This window comes from Musca domestica, unplaced genomic scaffold, assembly GCF_030504385.1.
Source record: "Musca domestica strain aabys unplaced genomic scaffold, Musca_domestica.polishedcontigs.V.1.1 29, whole genome shotgun sequence".
NCBI classification, from domain to species: Eukaryota; Metazoa; Arthropoda; class Insecta; order Diptera; family Muscidae; genus Musca; species Musca domestica.
In genome coordinates this window covers 3173274-3191759 of record NW_026712296.1, presented here as the reverse complement: position 1 = coordinate 3191759, position 18486 = coordinate 3173274, and the positions used below count along the sequence as shown (strand labels likewise).

General features: G+C 36.6%; 1 protein-coding gene across 1 annotated transcript in view; it reads right to left on the bottom strand.

The window, feature by feature from the left end:
* LOC101897834 (uncharacterized) overlaps window positions 1-13778 on the bottom strand; it is a 95666-nt gene extending 81888 nt beyond the window's left edge. Inside the window, exon 1 of the mRNA XM_005190759.4 lies at window positions 13580-13778. The gene's annotated coding sequence lies outside the window, so the exon portion shown is untranslated. The remainder of the gene's footprint in view (window positions 1-13579) is intronic.
* Between the last annotated feature and the right edge of the window lie 4708 nt (window positions 13779-18486).

Here is an 18486-nt window from a genome sequence, read left to right as displayed (position 1 = left end):
TCCGCTGCATTTTTTATGAGATTCGTCAGAGACCCACTTTAAATGCGTTTAGGCCAGTGGCCATTTAAACAGCGTCTGAAACTAGTTAACGTTTTTTTGTTTGTTTGTGTCGTTGTTGTAACAAAACAGCAACTTGTAGTTGCAAAATCTTTCCATAAACTTCACTCCTTATACAGTTATTGTGTCCGACCGACCGACCGGCTAGTTGGCCAGTCAGTTGGGCAACTAGTTAACGAAAAGGCACAACAAGAATTTCCAACATATTTTATTTCGTTTGTGTGTGTGTGTTTTTTTAATTGCAACCTAAAATTCTTTGAGACTGATCGAATTCGGACTGAATACGTTATTAATTAATGCCAGTAATTTGTTATTGTCACAATGAGAACCTGTTGCGAGATAGAAGCTGTGGCCAACTTATAAATAAATCAAAAATATTCGAAATGATGATCATGTTCAATGCAGGTATTTATTGCCGGGGTAAGAAGAAGTCTTGCGATGAAGATCATAATTGAGAAGATCTGAATCTGTTTTGGAGTATTCTGCAGTAGCAATATATTTCTATTCAGATAATAAAAAATTCAAAATCTCTTAAATAAAATGTCTCAATTGAGATTTTTTTGAAAATAATACACCATTTTGATCCTTCAAAGACAAGTAAGTCCCTATCCAGGAGGATACCTCAACACAAAACTATTTCGAATTTTTCTATAGAAAATCAGTATCCCTTACTTTTTAGGATGATTTATTGAAAATCACAGTTGTCTTGTTCTATCGGAGTAGTCTATTGATTTCTTAAAAGAAAAATTCCATTCTGAAGAGAAAAAATATGTCGTCTATGAAAAAATGTAATTCATTGGAGCCTCTTACACAAATACATCCCGAATTGCCAATAATTATTAAGGGAGACTTCCATCGCCTTAATTGAGGTCTTCAATAAATGATGACTCCATTTGGGTCTTCTTTCTTTCAAATGAGAGGCGTTTGAAAATAAAACTTCAAGAAGAAATTTATTGATGAAGGTTTCATTAAGGCCTTCTATGGATGGCCTCAGTTTAATACAAAAAACGTTTAATAGAGAAGAGATTTTCTTACAAAAAGGCTTGTGGGGGACAATAAAATACGCTCATAGAAGTCCTTGTTGAAAGAAAAAACTACTAAAAACTATATCCTCCGTATAGGGTTCTACTGAAGAAAAACTCTATTGAGTTATTCAATTAAAAAAAAAAACTATTGTGATTGAGATCATTCATTGAGATTCATTTCACTTGAAGAGGGCTTCTGTGGATGAGAACCTTCTCTGAGATCTTCTTTTCATCCTTCTTTCTTCTCCTCCATAAAGGATTTCTCTTCCGGAGGTCTTCCACCAAGGTATTCTGCTGATGAGGATCTTAATTGAGGTCTTATATTGATGAGTCACTTCATTGAGGTGTTCTTTTGGAGAGGACATCCATAGAGGCATTCTCTTGAGGAGGGTATTTAAGACCACCATTAAATACTTCCACTTAAGAAGTCCTCCGCAGAGGGCATCTACTAATGAAGATCTCAATTAAGTTCATCCATTAAAAAATCTTCATTGAGGTTAAGGAGCTTCCAGGTCTTTTCTTGAAGAGGCCTTCTATTGAGCAGAACCTTCTTCTTCTCATAAGGGCCTCCAAGGACCAAAAGGACTTCTCCTTAGGATTGCCCCCATCGAGGTTTTCTACTCAAGAAATCCTTCATGGAGGTCTTCTATTGAGAAGATACTTTTTCTTTCCTTCTTTTGGAGTGGACATCAATAAAGGGCGTTAACTAAGTCTTTGTTTACAAAAAAACTTTATCGATGTGAACTCTTGTGGAGGACATATATCGAGGTCATCTTTTGAATAAGGAACCTCCATTGGTTTTTTCTTTGAACTTTCACTGATGTCTTCTTTTCAAAAGGACCTCTATAGACAGCCTCTATCAAGCTTTGCTGCTGAAGAGGACCTTCATCGAGGTCTTCTATTGAGAATACACTTCATTGAGGCGTTCTTGTGAATAGAATATACATAGAAGCCTTCTCTTGAGAAGGACATCCGAAAAGGTATTTGCCTGAAGAAAGCCTTTACCGATGTGTTCTCTTGTAGAGAACATATGTCGTGGTCTTCTATTATCATGTCTTCTTTTGAAGAGGACCTTCATGGTAGTTTCATTTGGAATAAGGCATTCATCAGAGTATCCCCTGTAGAGGATCTCCATTGAGGTTTTCTTTTGAAGAATTTCTTCAACGATGTCTTCTATTGACGAGGATTTCCATTGAGGTATTCTATTGAAGAAAACCCCTAGTGAATTCCTGTATTGAGGAAAAAATCACTGAGGTCTTCAATCAAGGTTTCTCAAACGAGTCTTAACTGGGTGAGAACTCCCATCGAGGTCTTCTATTGACGAGAGCTTCTGCCTAAACATCCTCCATCAAAGTTTGTTAAAAAAAGACTTCTTAAAGAATTGTTCTCCGTTGAAGTGTTCTATAGAAGAAAAACTACGTAGTTTGAGATGTTCTATTGTAGCAAACCTCCCTCGAAATCTTTTATTGAAGATATTCAATCAAGGCTGAAAACGTCCTCCATCAAAGAATTTTTTAAAAAGGAAGGCCTTATTGACCATCCTTACAAAATTGTCCTCTGTTGAAGAAAAGTACCTCGTTTGAGATTTTCTGTTGTAGCAAACCTATATTAAAGTTCTCTATTACAGAGAACCCTTTCAAAATCTTCTATTTAAGAAGGCCTCTAGTGAGACATTCAATCGATTCTACTCCATCGACGCTTTCCTTGAGGAGGGCCCTTCCCGAGGTCTTCTATTGACGAGAATCTTCTATTTAAATGAACCTCCATTCTATTGATAAGTTGAGAGTTCTGCTTTAAGGCTGTATTTGGGTGACCTTCATAGTTACCTCCTATGGATAAAGACCGATTTTGGTTTCTACTGAAGAAGTTATCCGTTCGGTTCTTCTATTGAAGAGGATTTCCATTGCAGTTGCCTATGGAATATGACCTCTACTGTTTGGTGAGAGAAAGCTCCATGGATTTTTTTTTTGAAAAACACATCAGCCGAGGCCTTTATAGCCTTACCTTAAATTAGGGAGAATATGACCTGCATTAAAATTGTCCACCGAAGTTTGGACCGATATTGATGTCGCCAATAAAAGAATGCCACAATTAAGCAGTAGTTGACCTCTATTTGGATTTTCTTTAGCAAAAAACCGTTTTTCAAGACTGCTTCAGCAGAATAAATAAGATCACTGATTTATCACATTTAAGATCCAATTTCCAAAACCACCTGCATATCTCAAACACAGACACCAACAGAGACATCTATACCAAATTTGAGGAATCCATGCCTATCCCTTCACCAAATACCAAATTAAGTACCATTTAGTAATTTTCGTACAAAAATAGTACGCATTTTCAAATCACCACCAAATCTCAAACACAGATACCATCAGTGATCCAAACATCAAATTTCAGAATTTTATATATATCTCTTCACCCATACCAAATATAGTAACATTCGGTACTTTTTGTACAACCATAGTACATGTTTCCAAAATCACATCGATATGTCCAGGCTACACATGAACAGCGAACCTAATACCAAATTTCAGATTTCAAGCAGTGTATTTTCACCCAATGCCAAATTGTACCATGTATTGTACGATTTAGTACTTTTCGTGCACTTGTAGTATACCTTTTCAAAACCACCTCTTTCTCACAAAACAACCCCCTAATACAACATTTCGAAATTCCAACTTCATCCGTTTACCCTAAACCAAACTGTTCCAAATTTAGTACCACTTAGTACAGTTCGCACATTGAGTAGTACACTTTTCCAAAATCAACTTCATAAATCAAACTTTCCAACCTTCATTTGTATACCTAATTTCAAGTTTTTAGCTCCATCCATTCACATATTACCAAATGGTACGATTTTAGAAGTTCAGTGCCATTTTAGAACTTTTCGTAACCTTAAAGTTCGAGTTTCTTAAAACCTTTTGGTACATCTATTCTACACTCCGTCAGTGACTCTCATTCTAAATATCCCTTTATCCAAAACAAAGAATTCAATTTTTAGTACATTTTAGTACTTTTCGGACCCTTATAGTACCAATTACCCAAAACCCACGCCTACGCTTCAAGACAGACCCTCGTGCAAAATGATTTTAGCTTCATCCGTTTCGTCTGGGCATCACAACAAAAACTACCTTTTCTATTAAAGACTCCGTTAGAAGACCTACTCCTCTTTGTGGCCAAAAAACACCTCGGGTCTATATGATTAATTATTTATCTTAAATAAATAGAACAAAACTCCAATTCTATACACGCCCCGAAGAAATAGAATAACTTCTAAAATCAATAATCATTAGAAGAAAAATCCATTCTTCATCATTGCCGGTTGTTTGGTTTTCAATAATGGAAACATAAAATTAAAAAAGAGTTTAACATTTTGTTCTAACAACTCCAACTCCCCTAAAAAGTTTGAAGGCACAAGTCATACCCATTCAATCCAGAAGAACAACCAACATTTTGACTTCTATTCGTTCTAACAATCACCACGAGGAAGTAATAAGGAGAGAGGGAGAGAGGAAATAGCAACAATCAAAGAAACCAGTATCGGATCTCATCTACATCAGAAGTTGGTGTAAAAAGCGAGAAAACATAAACCGGTAAAGAAATTACCCCAAGCTGGGGACAAAATTGTAAATATGTGCCTTTCCTCCCTCCAGTTATGTGGAAAACTAATTGTAATCGAATATGGGTGGCATTGAGTGTTGTTGTTGGATGATGGCACCAACAACCGCTCCTCCAGTTGGGTGTAAATGTGTGCTTTTTCGGGGCACTCCATCCGATGTCAGTTGAAATTCCACGCACGAATAGTGGTTTTTCCGAATGATTGCATTGAAACGCATGCATGATTGTGGGCAATAAATACCGCTAAGCAACGAAATTTATATCATATGCTCATTAGTCATATGTAAACTTGATTGAAAACCCAAATGCAGAGAGGAAAAGCGAGTTATGTTTAACAAGCAAAAAAAAGGCCGCATAAGAAATTTGTTATTAATTGGTTTGGCCCCAAAACATATAAAAATATGATTTAAAATCCGACATCTAGAAGGTGTGATGCCATACTAGAGGCAAAGAAAGGTCCTAGACTCCTCAGTACGGATTTGCAAGTAACATTTCTACACCTTATAAGCCAATTCAAAATTATTTATATTATTATACCCTCCACCATACTATGGAGGGTATATTAATTTTGTCATTCCGTTTGTAACTCCTCGAAATATTCATGTCAGACCCAACAAAGTATATATATTCTTGATCAGCGTAAAATTCTAAGTCGATTCAGCCATGTCCGTCTGTCTGTCTGTGTGTCTGTCTGTCTGTCTGTCTGTCTGTCTGTCTGTCTGTCTGTCCGTCTGTCTGTCTGTTGTAATCACGCTATATTTCGAACAAATTGAGATAGAAGGCTAAAATTTTGCACACATGTATATTTTCCCAGTAGGCAGGTTAAGTTCGTAAATGGGCCATGTAGGTCCAAGTTATCATATAGTCCCCATATAACGGTACCTCCCGATATTCGGTATTTTGATGATTTTAGCGACATTATTTACCGGAATTATTTCAAATTTGGTATTTGAAGTTCGTAATGGATACTACAGCCTAAGACAGAAAATTATCTGTGCAGGTCCACGTCTTCATATAGCCCCCATATAACGGTACCCCCCGATATTCGGTATTTTGATGATTTTAGCGACATTGTTTACCGGAATCGTTTCAAATTTGGTATTTGAAGTTCGTAATGGATACTTCATCCAAAGTCAAAAAATGAGCCATGTAGATCCACGTCTTCATATAGCCCCCATATAACGGTACCCCCCCGATATTCGGTATTTTAATGATTTTAGCGACATTATTTACAGGGATTCTTTCAAATTTCGCATGTGAAGTTCGTAATGGATACTTCAGCCGATGCCAGAAAATTGTCTGTGCAGGTCCACGTATTCGTATAGCCCCCATATAACGGTACCCCCCATATTCGGTATTTTGACGATTTTAGCTACATTATAAACAGATTTTTCTTCAAGTTTCGCATTTAAATATTGTAATAATTTGTGACGAAAGTTGCCTATGCAGGCCCACGTCGTCGTATAAGCATTCGGTATTTTTAAGATTTTAACAGAATTTTTAACGGTTTTTTTTTTGGAAATTGCCAAATTTGTACCAAAAGGTGGAGGGTATTAAAAGTTCGGCCCGGCCGAACTTACAGCTTTTTTACTTGTTTTTATCTCATGCTGGAATTTATAAAAACACTGTGCTGTAAAATTCAATTATTTTCAATAATAACGGGGACTTCTGTTATAGTTTTTCAAATTGTTGATCTTTTATGGAGTATGTTCCAAAGGAATTTGCCAATATTGTTCATCTCATATCAGACCAAAATAAATATAATGTATATAGGGTGAGATAAAATAACTGCAACAAAGTCAAACGCCATAATTTTTACATTTTTTTTTTAATTTTATTGAATGTCAAAAGGTCAATGAAACCGTCACACGCTGCCCGAATGTTGTTCTGCGGTATTTTGGCCCATTCCCGGCGAAGCGCTTGCTTGAGGTGATCGATACTTCGGTATTTTTAGTGCCAACCTTGCTTTCCAAAACACTCCAGACACAATAGTATCCGGAGATTTTGGTGGCCATTGTGCGCTGGAAATGAAGCGAGGAACCTCATTTTCTAACCATTCTTGGGTGGTGCGTGCTGAGTGCAATAGTACTGAGTCCTGTTGGAATGTCCAAGGTCTGCGGCCAAAATGTTTGCGTGCCCAAGGCCTTAATACACCCATTGGCTATCATGGTGGTCCACACCATCACCATGACAGTAGTCTGAGTTTTGATGCAATTTTTATATGGGATATGTGATAATTCTTACAAAATGTTAGAAAATGTGAAGAATAAAGAATCGCTGACTTATTTCGCAAGTTGTGACAGATAAAAGTATTGAAAATTGTGAACCTTTGTGGGTGAGGTTCCAGCAGGGGTTCACAGATATATTTCATCTTTATAACAGCTCTTGTGTTGCAAAAATGTTTGTGTGTGTCTGAGATTTGAAGAGAGTTGGATGCTTTCTTCGCTTTCTTTGAGCATTTTGTTTTTCAACATTTTGAACCCTATGTGGGGAAGGTACCAGAAACAATGGTCTGATCTCTTCCATCTTTATAACAGATTTTGTGTTGATGGAAATATTGAAATGTGCCAAGTCTGAATGGAATCGGATGTTAATTTCGCATTTTTTTATGAGCTTCATGGATATTCAAAATTTTGACCCTTTGAGAGGGAGGTACCAGAAGGAGTGAACCGATATATTCCATCTTCCCAACAGATCTTGTGTTAGTAGAAATAATGGGATGTGTGAAATATGAAGAGAACTGGATGCTTATTTCGGATTTTATGATCGTTTTTGTTATTCAAACTTTGACCCTTTGTGGGGGAAGTACCAGAGGAAATGATCCAATCTCTACCACCTTTATAACAGATCTTGTGTTGATGGAAATATTGAGATGCAACAAGTCTGAATGGAATCGGATGTTAATTTCGAATTTTTTTATGAGCTTCATGGATATTAAAATTTTTGACCCTTTGTGGAGAAGTTACCAGAAGGAGTGGACCGATATATTCCATCTGCACACCAGACCATGGGTTAATAAAAATATTGTGATGTGTGTAATTTGACTACAATCGGCTCTCTTACATCACATTTTATAACGGTTATTATTATTCTAAATTTTGACGCATGTGGGGAAGGTACTTGTTGGAGTGGACTGATATTGCACTGACATAGCACTGATGCAAATATTAGGATTTGCAAAGTTAGAACGAAATTGGATTATCCTTTCCTTTGTGTGGGTGCGTTACCAGAAGGAGTTTACCGATATTGCCCATCTCCGAACTTGATCTAAGTTTGATAATAATGTTACGATATACTAAGATTGGACCAAATTCCTTTCGAAAGTTATCGTGCGCACCAGCCAAAAAGACAGACGGCCGGACATCGCTAGATCCACTCTAAATCTCCTGAAACGGTACCTCCTAATAATCGGTATTTTGATTAATTTACCAATATTGTTACCGAAATTATTTGAAATTTCGTATTTAAAGTGCATAATAGGTACTACAGCCTATGGCGAAAAATCGCGTATGCAGGTCCAAGTCTTCGTATAGTCCCCATATGTCGACATCTTCCAATATTCGGTATTTTGATGATTTTAGCGACTTTTTTGCCAGTATTGCCTCAAATTTCGTAGTTTAAGTTCGTAATGGGTGATACATTGTATGACAAGAAAGTGTCTATACAGGTCTATGTCTTCGTGTAGCTCCCACATAATGGTACCTCCCAATATTCGGTATTTTGATGGTTTTAGCGACATTTTTTACCGGAATTGTTTCAAATTTCGTAAATAATTTTTCGTAAAAAATCGTAATGGATTCTACAGCCTATGATAAAAAATACTCATGAAGGAAAACATCTTCGTATAGCCCCCATATAAGGGAATATTTGTGAAATTTTTCAAGTTCCTTAAAAATGGTGGAGGGTATTAGAAGTTCGGCCCGGACGAACTTAGCTGCTTTTTTACTTGTTAATATATGTGAATTGCTGGTGTTTAGGTACAATTTAGACTTTTGTTTAAAGTTATTTTTTATCCATATTTTAAATAAGTACTTTGGGGTTAAAATTGTCGACCAAAATATTCCCAGCATTTTTTTCTTTTTTTTTCAAGGATTCCGAGGAATCTAAAACCAAAAATGTCCAAAAGTGTGCTAGAGGGAAGAACTTCCCCCTCTATATTGGTATATTTCGATGTAAACTTTCAAAACGCCGATAAAAGGCTCTACTTTTATAATCTGCTATGTTTTCACCGTAATTATTTTTTGTGCCCTACAGTATAATGTAACGAATTGAAACTTTTAATTTTAATATAAACCCACATTTATATACATACATACCTTAAAAATGTGGGCGAACCGCAGTCGTTTATGCGTACACATAAAATTATTAAATATTTTAATAATCTCATAAGTATCTTTTAGTTGGCGTCTTCCGCATATTGGTCAAAAGAATTTTCTTCTTTTTAAACGCCACTAATTAATTCCAATATAAATCATTTTAATAATAACAAGAACAACAACACCAAGAAAACAATACCAAACAGGTGTTGGACACCATGATATCAGACAACAATACCCCCATACGTTCATTTATCTCCACACTCGGCTTTGTGTCCCTTCATCAACGGCCTTTTCATGGTCAGCATAACCACATCTTACGGCTGTATGTAAATATCACCAAACTTTAAGATATTTCTTTTGTTTTTAATCAAAAAATTTTTGATTGATTTTCACTTATTCTCTTTTCGATTGAAATCCAAAGAAAAAACCAGACAAATAAACAAAACAAAAGTATAATCTATAGACTAGGCCCAAAAACCAGTTTTTAACTCCATACCGGCAGACAGCATCACAGAAGTTGGGGGGTTCGTAATGAAGGAAATAAATATTCGGTATTCAAAATTGATATTTAATACAAGTTGCAGATAAATGTTGAAAGTGTGACACCCAGCGCAATAAATGTCAACATTTGTTGTATTTTTATGACAGTTACTTATGTTGATGTTTTTTTTTTTTTTCTTTTGGTGTCGCCAAAGTGACAATATTCAATTTATGCTTGTCCCACGCATTCCAAGCCTACTGGCATTAAATCTTCCTTTCAAAGATTGATCAATATTAATTCTTAGCTTTGACGTTACCGCTAAATTAATTTTTTTATATACTTTCCACCATAGTTGGAGGGTATATTAAGTTCGTCATTCCGCTGGTAACGCCTCAAAATATACAATTCAGACCCCTCAAAGTATATATATTCTATGTCGATTTAGCGATTGCCGTCCGTCTATCCGCCCGTCTATTTTACTTACATGTGTGACTTGTCTGCAGGACTTTTGATACTTTTTAACGGTATCTCCCCATATTCGGTATTTTTCTAATTTTAGCGACATTATTAGTCGGATCTTTTTCAAATCTCGCATTTGAAATTCGTAATGGGTACTACAGCCTATGACAAAAAATAGCATAGCAGGTCCATGTCTTCGTATAGCCCCCATTTAACGGTACCTCCCTATATCCAGTATTTTGATAATTTTAGTGACATTATTCAACGGAATTGTTTCAAATTTCGTATTTGCACTTCAATATGGGTACTATAGCATGTGACAGAAAATTGCCTATGCGAGTCCCCGTCTTCGTATGGAACCCAAAATAACGACAACTCTCTATTTTTGTTATTTTTAAGATTTTAACAGAATTTTTAACGGAATCCATTATTTATTTTTATACCCTACACCACAAGGTGGTCAGGGTATTATGTATTTGTGCATTTGTTTGTAACAGGCAAAAGGAAACGAGATAGACCCATAGTTCCTTTTGATGATCTGCATAGAATCACATTCTGAGTCGATTCCGTCCGTCCGTCCGTCTGTCCATGTATTTTTGTAAACAAAGTACAGGTCGCATTTATTGCCCGATCCAGATGAAATTTTGCACAGATCATTTGTTTGGCCCAAGGACGAACCCTATTGAAATTGAAATTCCCATATATATCTTCGTCCGATTTGCCTTTTATTGTGCACCAAACGTGTAATATCAGCCCGAATTGTATGGAATTTTGCATATACACCCAAATTAGGCCTGAAAATATGTATGCCAAATTGAAATCGGTTCAGATATAGATATAGCTCCCATATATATTGTTTATCCGATTTTTTATTTTTGTCCACCGCCGCCGTAATATGCACTCTACTACAACAATATTTGGAGAAATATATCAAATACAGCTCAGAAATACATTTGCTAAATTTTATCGAGATCGGTTCAGATTTGGATAAAGCTCCCATATATAAATTCGTCCGATTTACCTTTTATTGTGCACCAAACGTCTAATATTTGTCCAAATGGGATGGAATTTGGCACATACGACCGAATTGAGTCTAGAAGGTAGTATGCCAAATTTGGTGAAGATCGGTTCAGATATAGCTATAGCTTCCATATATATTATTCATCCGATCTGTTATATTTGTTACCCACAACCGTAGTATGCACTCCGTAACAACGATATTCAGGGAAATATATCAAATACAGCTCAGAAATATCTTTGCCAAATTTTATCGAAATCGGTTCCGATTTTGATATAGATCCCATATATATCTTTATCCGATTTCAAATTAATTGTGCACCAAATGGGCAATACAATTCCGAATTTAAAAGATACAAATGCTTCGGCATATTTAAATTATAATTATAATCATAGCGTGTATGATTGAATTCTCCCATAAAAACTTTTAATTGTTATGTGGAGCTCTACCAAATTAGCAAAGTGGTGTAGGGTATCATAAAGTCGGCCCCGCCCGACTTTAAGACTTTCTTTACTGGTTTATTATCATTTTTGTTTTTTGAAAATTTCAAAATTCATTCCAAATGGTGGAGGGTATTCCAAAATTCCAGAAAAAGTAATTCGTGAAGGAATTCAAGCGTGATAGTGTGATTTCTTTATATTTTTGGCTGGAAAACCACAAGTGGCTATCGTTAGAGCGCTCCAGCATTTAAATGTGAATAAATCTTTTGTGTCTCGTACCATCGCTCCTTGAATGTGATACTGGTAGCGTAGTCCGACGTCAAGGAAGTGGACGGGAGAAAACAGCAAAATCAGCAGAAATTGTTCGAAAAGTAAAGAAGCGACTTGATCGAAACCCGAGTCGCAGTGGCCAAAAAATGGCTCGTGAGCTGAACATATCGCAATATTCCATTCGCTCGGGGTAAAGCTATTAAAATTCCAAAAAGTGCAAGAACTTACACCGCAACAGAAAGAAAATATACTCAAAAGAGCTAAAAAGTTACTTTGCTTGGCCGAAAGTGGTGAACTGACGAATTTGGTTTTCTCCGATGAGAAAACATTCGTTGTTCTTGTAAACAAACAAAATGATCGCGTTTACTTGCCAAAGAGGTCAGCTGAAAATATGCACCTTCGGTTGGCCACCAGAATTCAAGCGCCGGTGATGGTGTGGGCCGCCATAACAACCGATGGTCGCTCTACGCTCGTATTAATCGACCTTGGCATCAGAATAAAGCCGAATATTATCGCGAATATATTTTGAAGGGTGTTAAAAAATCGGCAAACATTTTGGCCGCAGACCTTAGATATTCCAACAGGACTCAGCACCATTGCACTCAGCACGCGCCACCCAAGAATGGTTCAAGGAATCAGGTTCCTCGCTTCATTTCCAACGCACAATAACCACCAAAATCTTCGGATACCAATCCGTTGAACTATTGTGTCTGAAATATTTTGGAAAGCAAGGTTGGCACTAAACAATACCAAAGTGTCAAATGGGTCAAAATAGCGCAGAGCAACATTCGAGCAGCGTGTGACGGTTCCATTGGCGGTTTGAAGGCCATAATTCGTGCGAAAGGTGATCAATTCGAGCAAATCTAAACTTATTCTAAAATTTGATGCAATTTCCGACATTTTTTGCTTTCATTCAATAAAATTTTAAAAATAAATGTAAAAATGATGGCGTTTGACTTTGTTGCAGTTTTTCTATCTCACCCTGTACATTATTAACCGACTTTTAAAGGCAGATCTATATTGAAAATATTTCGCGACATACCAAACAGTTACAGTCATTCTGATGTGAGAGTTCAAACCTTGGGCGTAGAAATAGATTGATTAAAACGCTACACTGATAGCGTGCAACACGATTTATCGGAGATATATTTCAACAGTATCCAAATAATTTCGATTAAAAGACAATTGTGGTAACTTCTCGTCGATGTATATTCCAAGTATTTACACTTAGCCAATTGACTATAAACTTTAATGTCTGGAATAGTTCACTGTTATTTAGAATACTTTAAAAATCACCATAAACAACACTTTTGGATGACAGATATCGAAGAGGTTGACAGACACTTGAACATGACACACAGGCAATACTTGAACATGGAATTCATGTATTTTGGGCCTATAAGCATGTATGTATGTAGCTACATACATATATATTTTTAAACACAACATTCGTGGTTCTTCCATTTAAATATTACTTTTTTTATTTTTTGCGGAAATCTCGAACGTGATGTCTGAATGAAATTTTAAAAATAAACAAATAAAATCATGTTTCACCGAAGATTTATTGATATAGATTTATTTAAAATTCTTAAAAGCAAATTTTCACTTCGTTTTTTTCAATTCCACAATTTTTTAAAATTGTAAACGTATTGGCATAGATCAGGTTTAAAGGCGCACACTTTTAAAATTTTTGCACAATTACTTTTTTATTTTTTCCATTAAACCTGTTTGTTTGCCATTTTTGTACATTTGATTTTTTTTGTGGCCTTACAATTGTTAAATTAAACTTTCATTATAAAAACCACAACAACAAATACGCATGTCAACCCACACTTTGAACGGCGGATGATGGTTTCAAATTTTGTGCCAAATATGGAACTTTAAATCACCTCTATTTTTTCAATTTGCTCGATTTTAATTTTTATTTCACTTGATCGCAACAATTTTATTTTCGGGTTTGTTGTTTTTGTTTTAATGAACGTTGAACGCTGAACGTTGTAAAGGCCAAAACGCGCGAGACGAACACACACACAAACACACAGCGAGAGTGAAAAAATAAGACCGATCAAAACAACCACATGTTCGCGCCTCTTAGCCTAGACTAAAGTCGGGCTTTGTAACAAAATTCATGCTGTTGGAAAATTCTGATGTTGGCAACAGGTTTTATGTTCGTTAACACACATGTTCGATGTTGCTGTTGCATTGGAATGTTTTTGTTTGCACACAAAGTTGGGCCTACGACATATATTACTTAGTATGTACGTATTTATGGGGAGTAACAATTGTTTTTTTTTTAAACTTGGTTTATTTATTTCTGTTAATAGTTTTGTGGCGACCAAGCGTTTAATGTTGATGACAACAAATACGGGTGGATATTAATAATGATTAAATTTTAATAACGTTCATCATCCGCTATCCTTCCAATTTTAACTCCGACTCCAAAAATGACTTTCAGACCCCTCATACTTCTAATTGGGCAACAACATTAGCCTGAGTGATATTTAAACTGAAGTTGAGAATACAGAAAACGCTTTTCTGACTGGCTTAAGTCATCGACTGGCTTCTTCGGAAAAGAACAATGGGACGTAAGGTCAAAATCGAACTAAGTCCACCTGAAACTACTTTGTTGCTCTATGAAGAAGCCAGCCGATTACTTAAGCCAGTCGAAAAAACATTTTATGTACTCTCACCTGAACTCCATGTCCAGTAAAAATTTAAAAGCTATATGAGCCGAATAACACATTGTCATATAATGTTAAAAAAATTAATTTTGGCATTACCAATAGATTGAAAATAATGGGTTATTCCACAATATAATTGCAAGGTGCTTTATTTTCCTCCAATCGCTAATCTGAATAAACACTTTTTACACCCTCAGCTATATTGTTACAGAGGATGTATATATTTTGATACGACCGCCCGTCTGTCTGTCTGGCTTGTGGGTAATATTATAATATTATTGTCAAACTTAAATCGAGTTCGTCCACTACTTCTGGTAACTCACCCACAAAAGGTCGAAATTTTCACAGAAAATAATATAAAGAGTGATTTGTTAAGAGCTTGATAACTTTAAAAAAAAAAAACGCATAAAATTTGCAAAATCTCATCGGTTCTTTATTTGAAACGTTAGATTTGTCCATGACATTTACTTTTTGAAGATAATTTCATTTAAATGTTGACCGCGGCTGCGTCTTAGGTGGTCCATTCGGAAAGTCCAATTTTGGGCAACTTTTTCGAGCAATTCGGCCGGAATAGCCCGAATTTCTTCGGAAATGTTGTCTTCCAAAGCTGGAATAGTTGCTGGCTTATTTCTGTAGACTTTAGACTTGACGTAGCCCCACAAAAAATAGTCTAAAGGCGTCAAATCGCATGATCTTGGTGGCCAACTTACCGGTCCATTTCTTGAGATGAATTGTTCTCCGAAGTTTTCCCTCAAAATGGCCATAGAATCGCGAGCTGTGTGGCATGTAGCGCCATCTTGTTGAAACCACATGTCAACCAAGTTCAGTTCTTCCATTTTTGGCAACAAAAAGTTTGTTAGCATCGAACGATAGCGATCGCCATTCACCGTAACGTTGCGTCCAACAGCATCTTTGAAAAAATACGGTCCAATGATTCCACCAGCGTACAAACCACACCAAACAGTGCATTTTTCGGGATGCATGGGCAGTTCTTGAACGGCTTCTGGTTGCTCTTCACTCCAAATGCGGCAATTTTGCTTATTTACGTAGCCATTCAACCAGAAATGAGCCTCATCGCTGAACAAACTTTTCTAGGGCCCATTCACTGACTGACGTTGTGGCAGATCGTTCGGCTTCAGTTCTTGCACGAGCTGTATTTTATACGGTTTTACACCAAGATCTTTGCGTAAAATCTTCCATGTGGTCGAATAACACAAACCCAATTGCTGCGAACGGCGACGAATCGACATTTCACGGTCTTCAGCAACACTCTCAGAAACAGACGCAATATTCTCTTCTGTACGCACTGTACGCATTCGTGTGGTTGGTTTAATGTCCAATAAAGTAAACTGAGTGCGAAACTTGGTCACAATCGCATTAATTGTTTGCTCACTTGGTCGATTATGTAGACCATAAATCGGACGTAAAGCGTGAAACACATTTCGAACCGAACACTGATGTTGGTAATAAAATTCAATGATTTGCAAGCGTTTCTCGTTAGTAAGTCTATTCATGATGAAATGTCAAAGCATACTGAGCATCTTTCTCTTTGACACCATGTCTGAAATCCCACGTGATCTGTCAAATACTAATGCATGAAAATCCTAACCTCAAAAAACTCACCCTTTATCTTATGGAGCAATAAAAATATTATTTCTATCAATGCTATGCCAGGTGCGGAAAAGGACAATATCCGTTTGTTCCGTCATGTACCACCCACACAAAGGGTCAACGCTTTGAATAATCATAACTCTTATAAAATGCGTAATAAGCATCCGATTCCCTGTATATTTCGCACATCTCAATATTTCTACTAAAACAAGATCTGGTGTGACAATGGAATACATCAGCTCCGTCCTTTTGGTACCTCCTCAACAAAATGGTCAAATAGAGGGTTGAAAGTCAAAACGCTCAAAAATGCCAAAAAGCATCCGGTTATTTTCAAACTTGGTACATCCCAATTTTTCTATCAATATAAGACTAGACGTGAAGAAAGAATTTGCCGGACTACCCCTTTCTGATACCTCCCCAAAAACGGTTCAACATTTTCAATACGTATATATTTTATGAAATGTAAAACAAGCACAAAATTATCTTCAAATTTCGCACATCTCAAAATTTCTTTTAACTCAAGGTATGGTCTGAAGATGATGGCTATCGGTCTACCCCTTCTGGTACCTCCCCCACAAAGGATCGCAATTATCAATATTTATATCTTTCATAACTTGCGAAACAAGTCAGCGATTTTATTCAAATCTCTCAACCAGAGATCTGATCTGAAAATGAAACTTATCGGCCCACTTATTCTCCCCCACAACAAGTTAACATTTTGATTATCATTTATTAAATTCTGGACATCTCAATATTATTATCAGTATTAGATGAAGTGGAATACTTCTGTCCACCATATCTAGTACATCACGCATATTTCCAAAATTTATCACATATCTCATATAAAGTGAAGAAAGTAGTTGACATGTCTCCAAATCCGTCACGTTGTAATATTTATATCATACTTGTATTAGATACGAAGTGGACACTATTGGCCAATACCTTCGGAACCGGCTTAACATTTTGAATAATTATAATGGATGTCAGAACATATTTAAATAAACGGACAATAGCTGAGACTATACATCTGTCGGCAAAACTAATACTTTTTTTAACCATAACCACATGACTGAGGAGCCATGTGGTTATGGTTAAGGCTAATTATGATTGGAGAGTTTGATGCGGCCAAAACGTGCCTCATCGAAATAACGGGTTTAGACCCTAGGTATCTTTGGACCAAAGCCGTTTCAGGACATTTAGAGTCCATCCGTCCGTCCGTCTGTCTGTCTGGTTGGTGCGCACGATAACTCTCGAAGGGACTAGTGCCGATTTGGTCCAAACTTGGCACTTCGTAATATAATTATCAAACTTAGTTCGAGTTCGGAGATGGGCAATATTGGTCAACTCCTTCTGGTACCTTCCCCACAAAAGGTCAAAACTTTCAAAGAAAATATTTTACTGCACAGAAAGGGAAAATATGATCCGAATTTGCTCAAACTTTGCAAATACTAATATTTGCATCATTGCTAGGTCAGGTGCGAAAATAGACAATATATGTCCAACCATCACCATATTTTTATTAACCCAAGATCTGGTGTAAAGATGGTATATATCGCTCCACTCCTTCTGGTACCCTCCCCACAAACGGTCAAAATTTTAAATAACCAAGAAACTCATAAAACGCGTAATTAATATCCGATTCCATTCGGTCACACATCTCAATATTTTTATAAACACAAGGTCGCTTAAATATAAAGATGGTAGAGATCGGACCATTTCTTCTTGTACCTCCCCCACACAGTCTAGCGATGTCCGTCTGTCTGTTGTAATCACGCTATCTTTCGAACGAATTGAGGTAGAAGGCTAAAATTTTGCATACATGCTTAGTTTACCAGTAGGCAGATTGGGTTCGTAAGGCCACTATGTCGGTCCACGTTTTCGTATTGCCCCCCATAACGGTCAACCCGATATTTGGTATTTTCATGATTTTAGCGACATTACTTACCGGAATTATTTTAAATTTCGTATTTTAAGTTCGTAATGGGTGCTACAGGCTATGACAATAATTTGTGTATTCAGGTACACGTCTTCGTATAGCCCCCATATGACGATACCTCCCAATACACGGTATTTTTTTGATTTGTGCGAACTTATTCACTGGGTACTACAGCCTATGACAAAAAAATTCCTATGGAAGTTCTGATTTCGTACATACCCTATATAACGTACATCTCGATATTCGGTATTATGATGATTTTAGCGACATTATTCACCGGAATTGTTTCAAATTTGGTATTTGAAGTGCGTAATGGGTACCACAGCCTATGACAAAAAAAAAATTCGTAAGCAGGTCCACGTCTTCGTATAGTCTCCATATAACAGTTTTCAAGTTCCTTCCAAATGGTGGAGGATATTAAAAGTTCGGTCCGGCCGAACTTAGCTGCTTTTTTTACTTGTTTCTACTTATACAGGATCTGCTATGAAGATGGGATATATCAGCACACTCCTTCTGGTACCTCCTCCACAAGCGACACAACATTTTGAAAAACAAAACGCTCATAAAA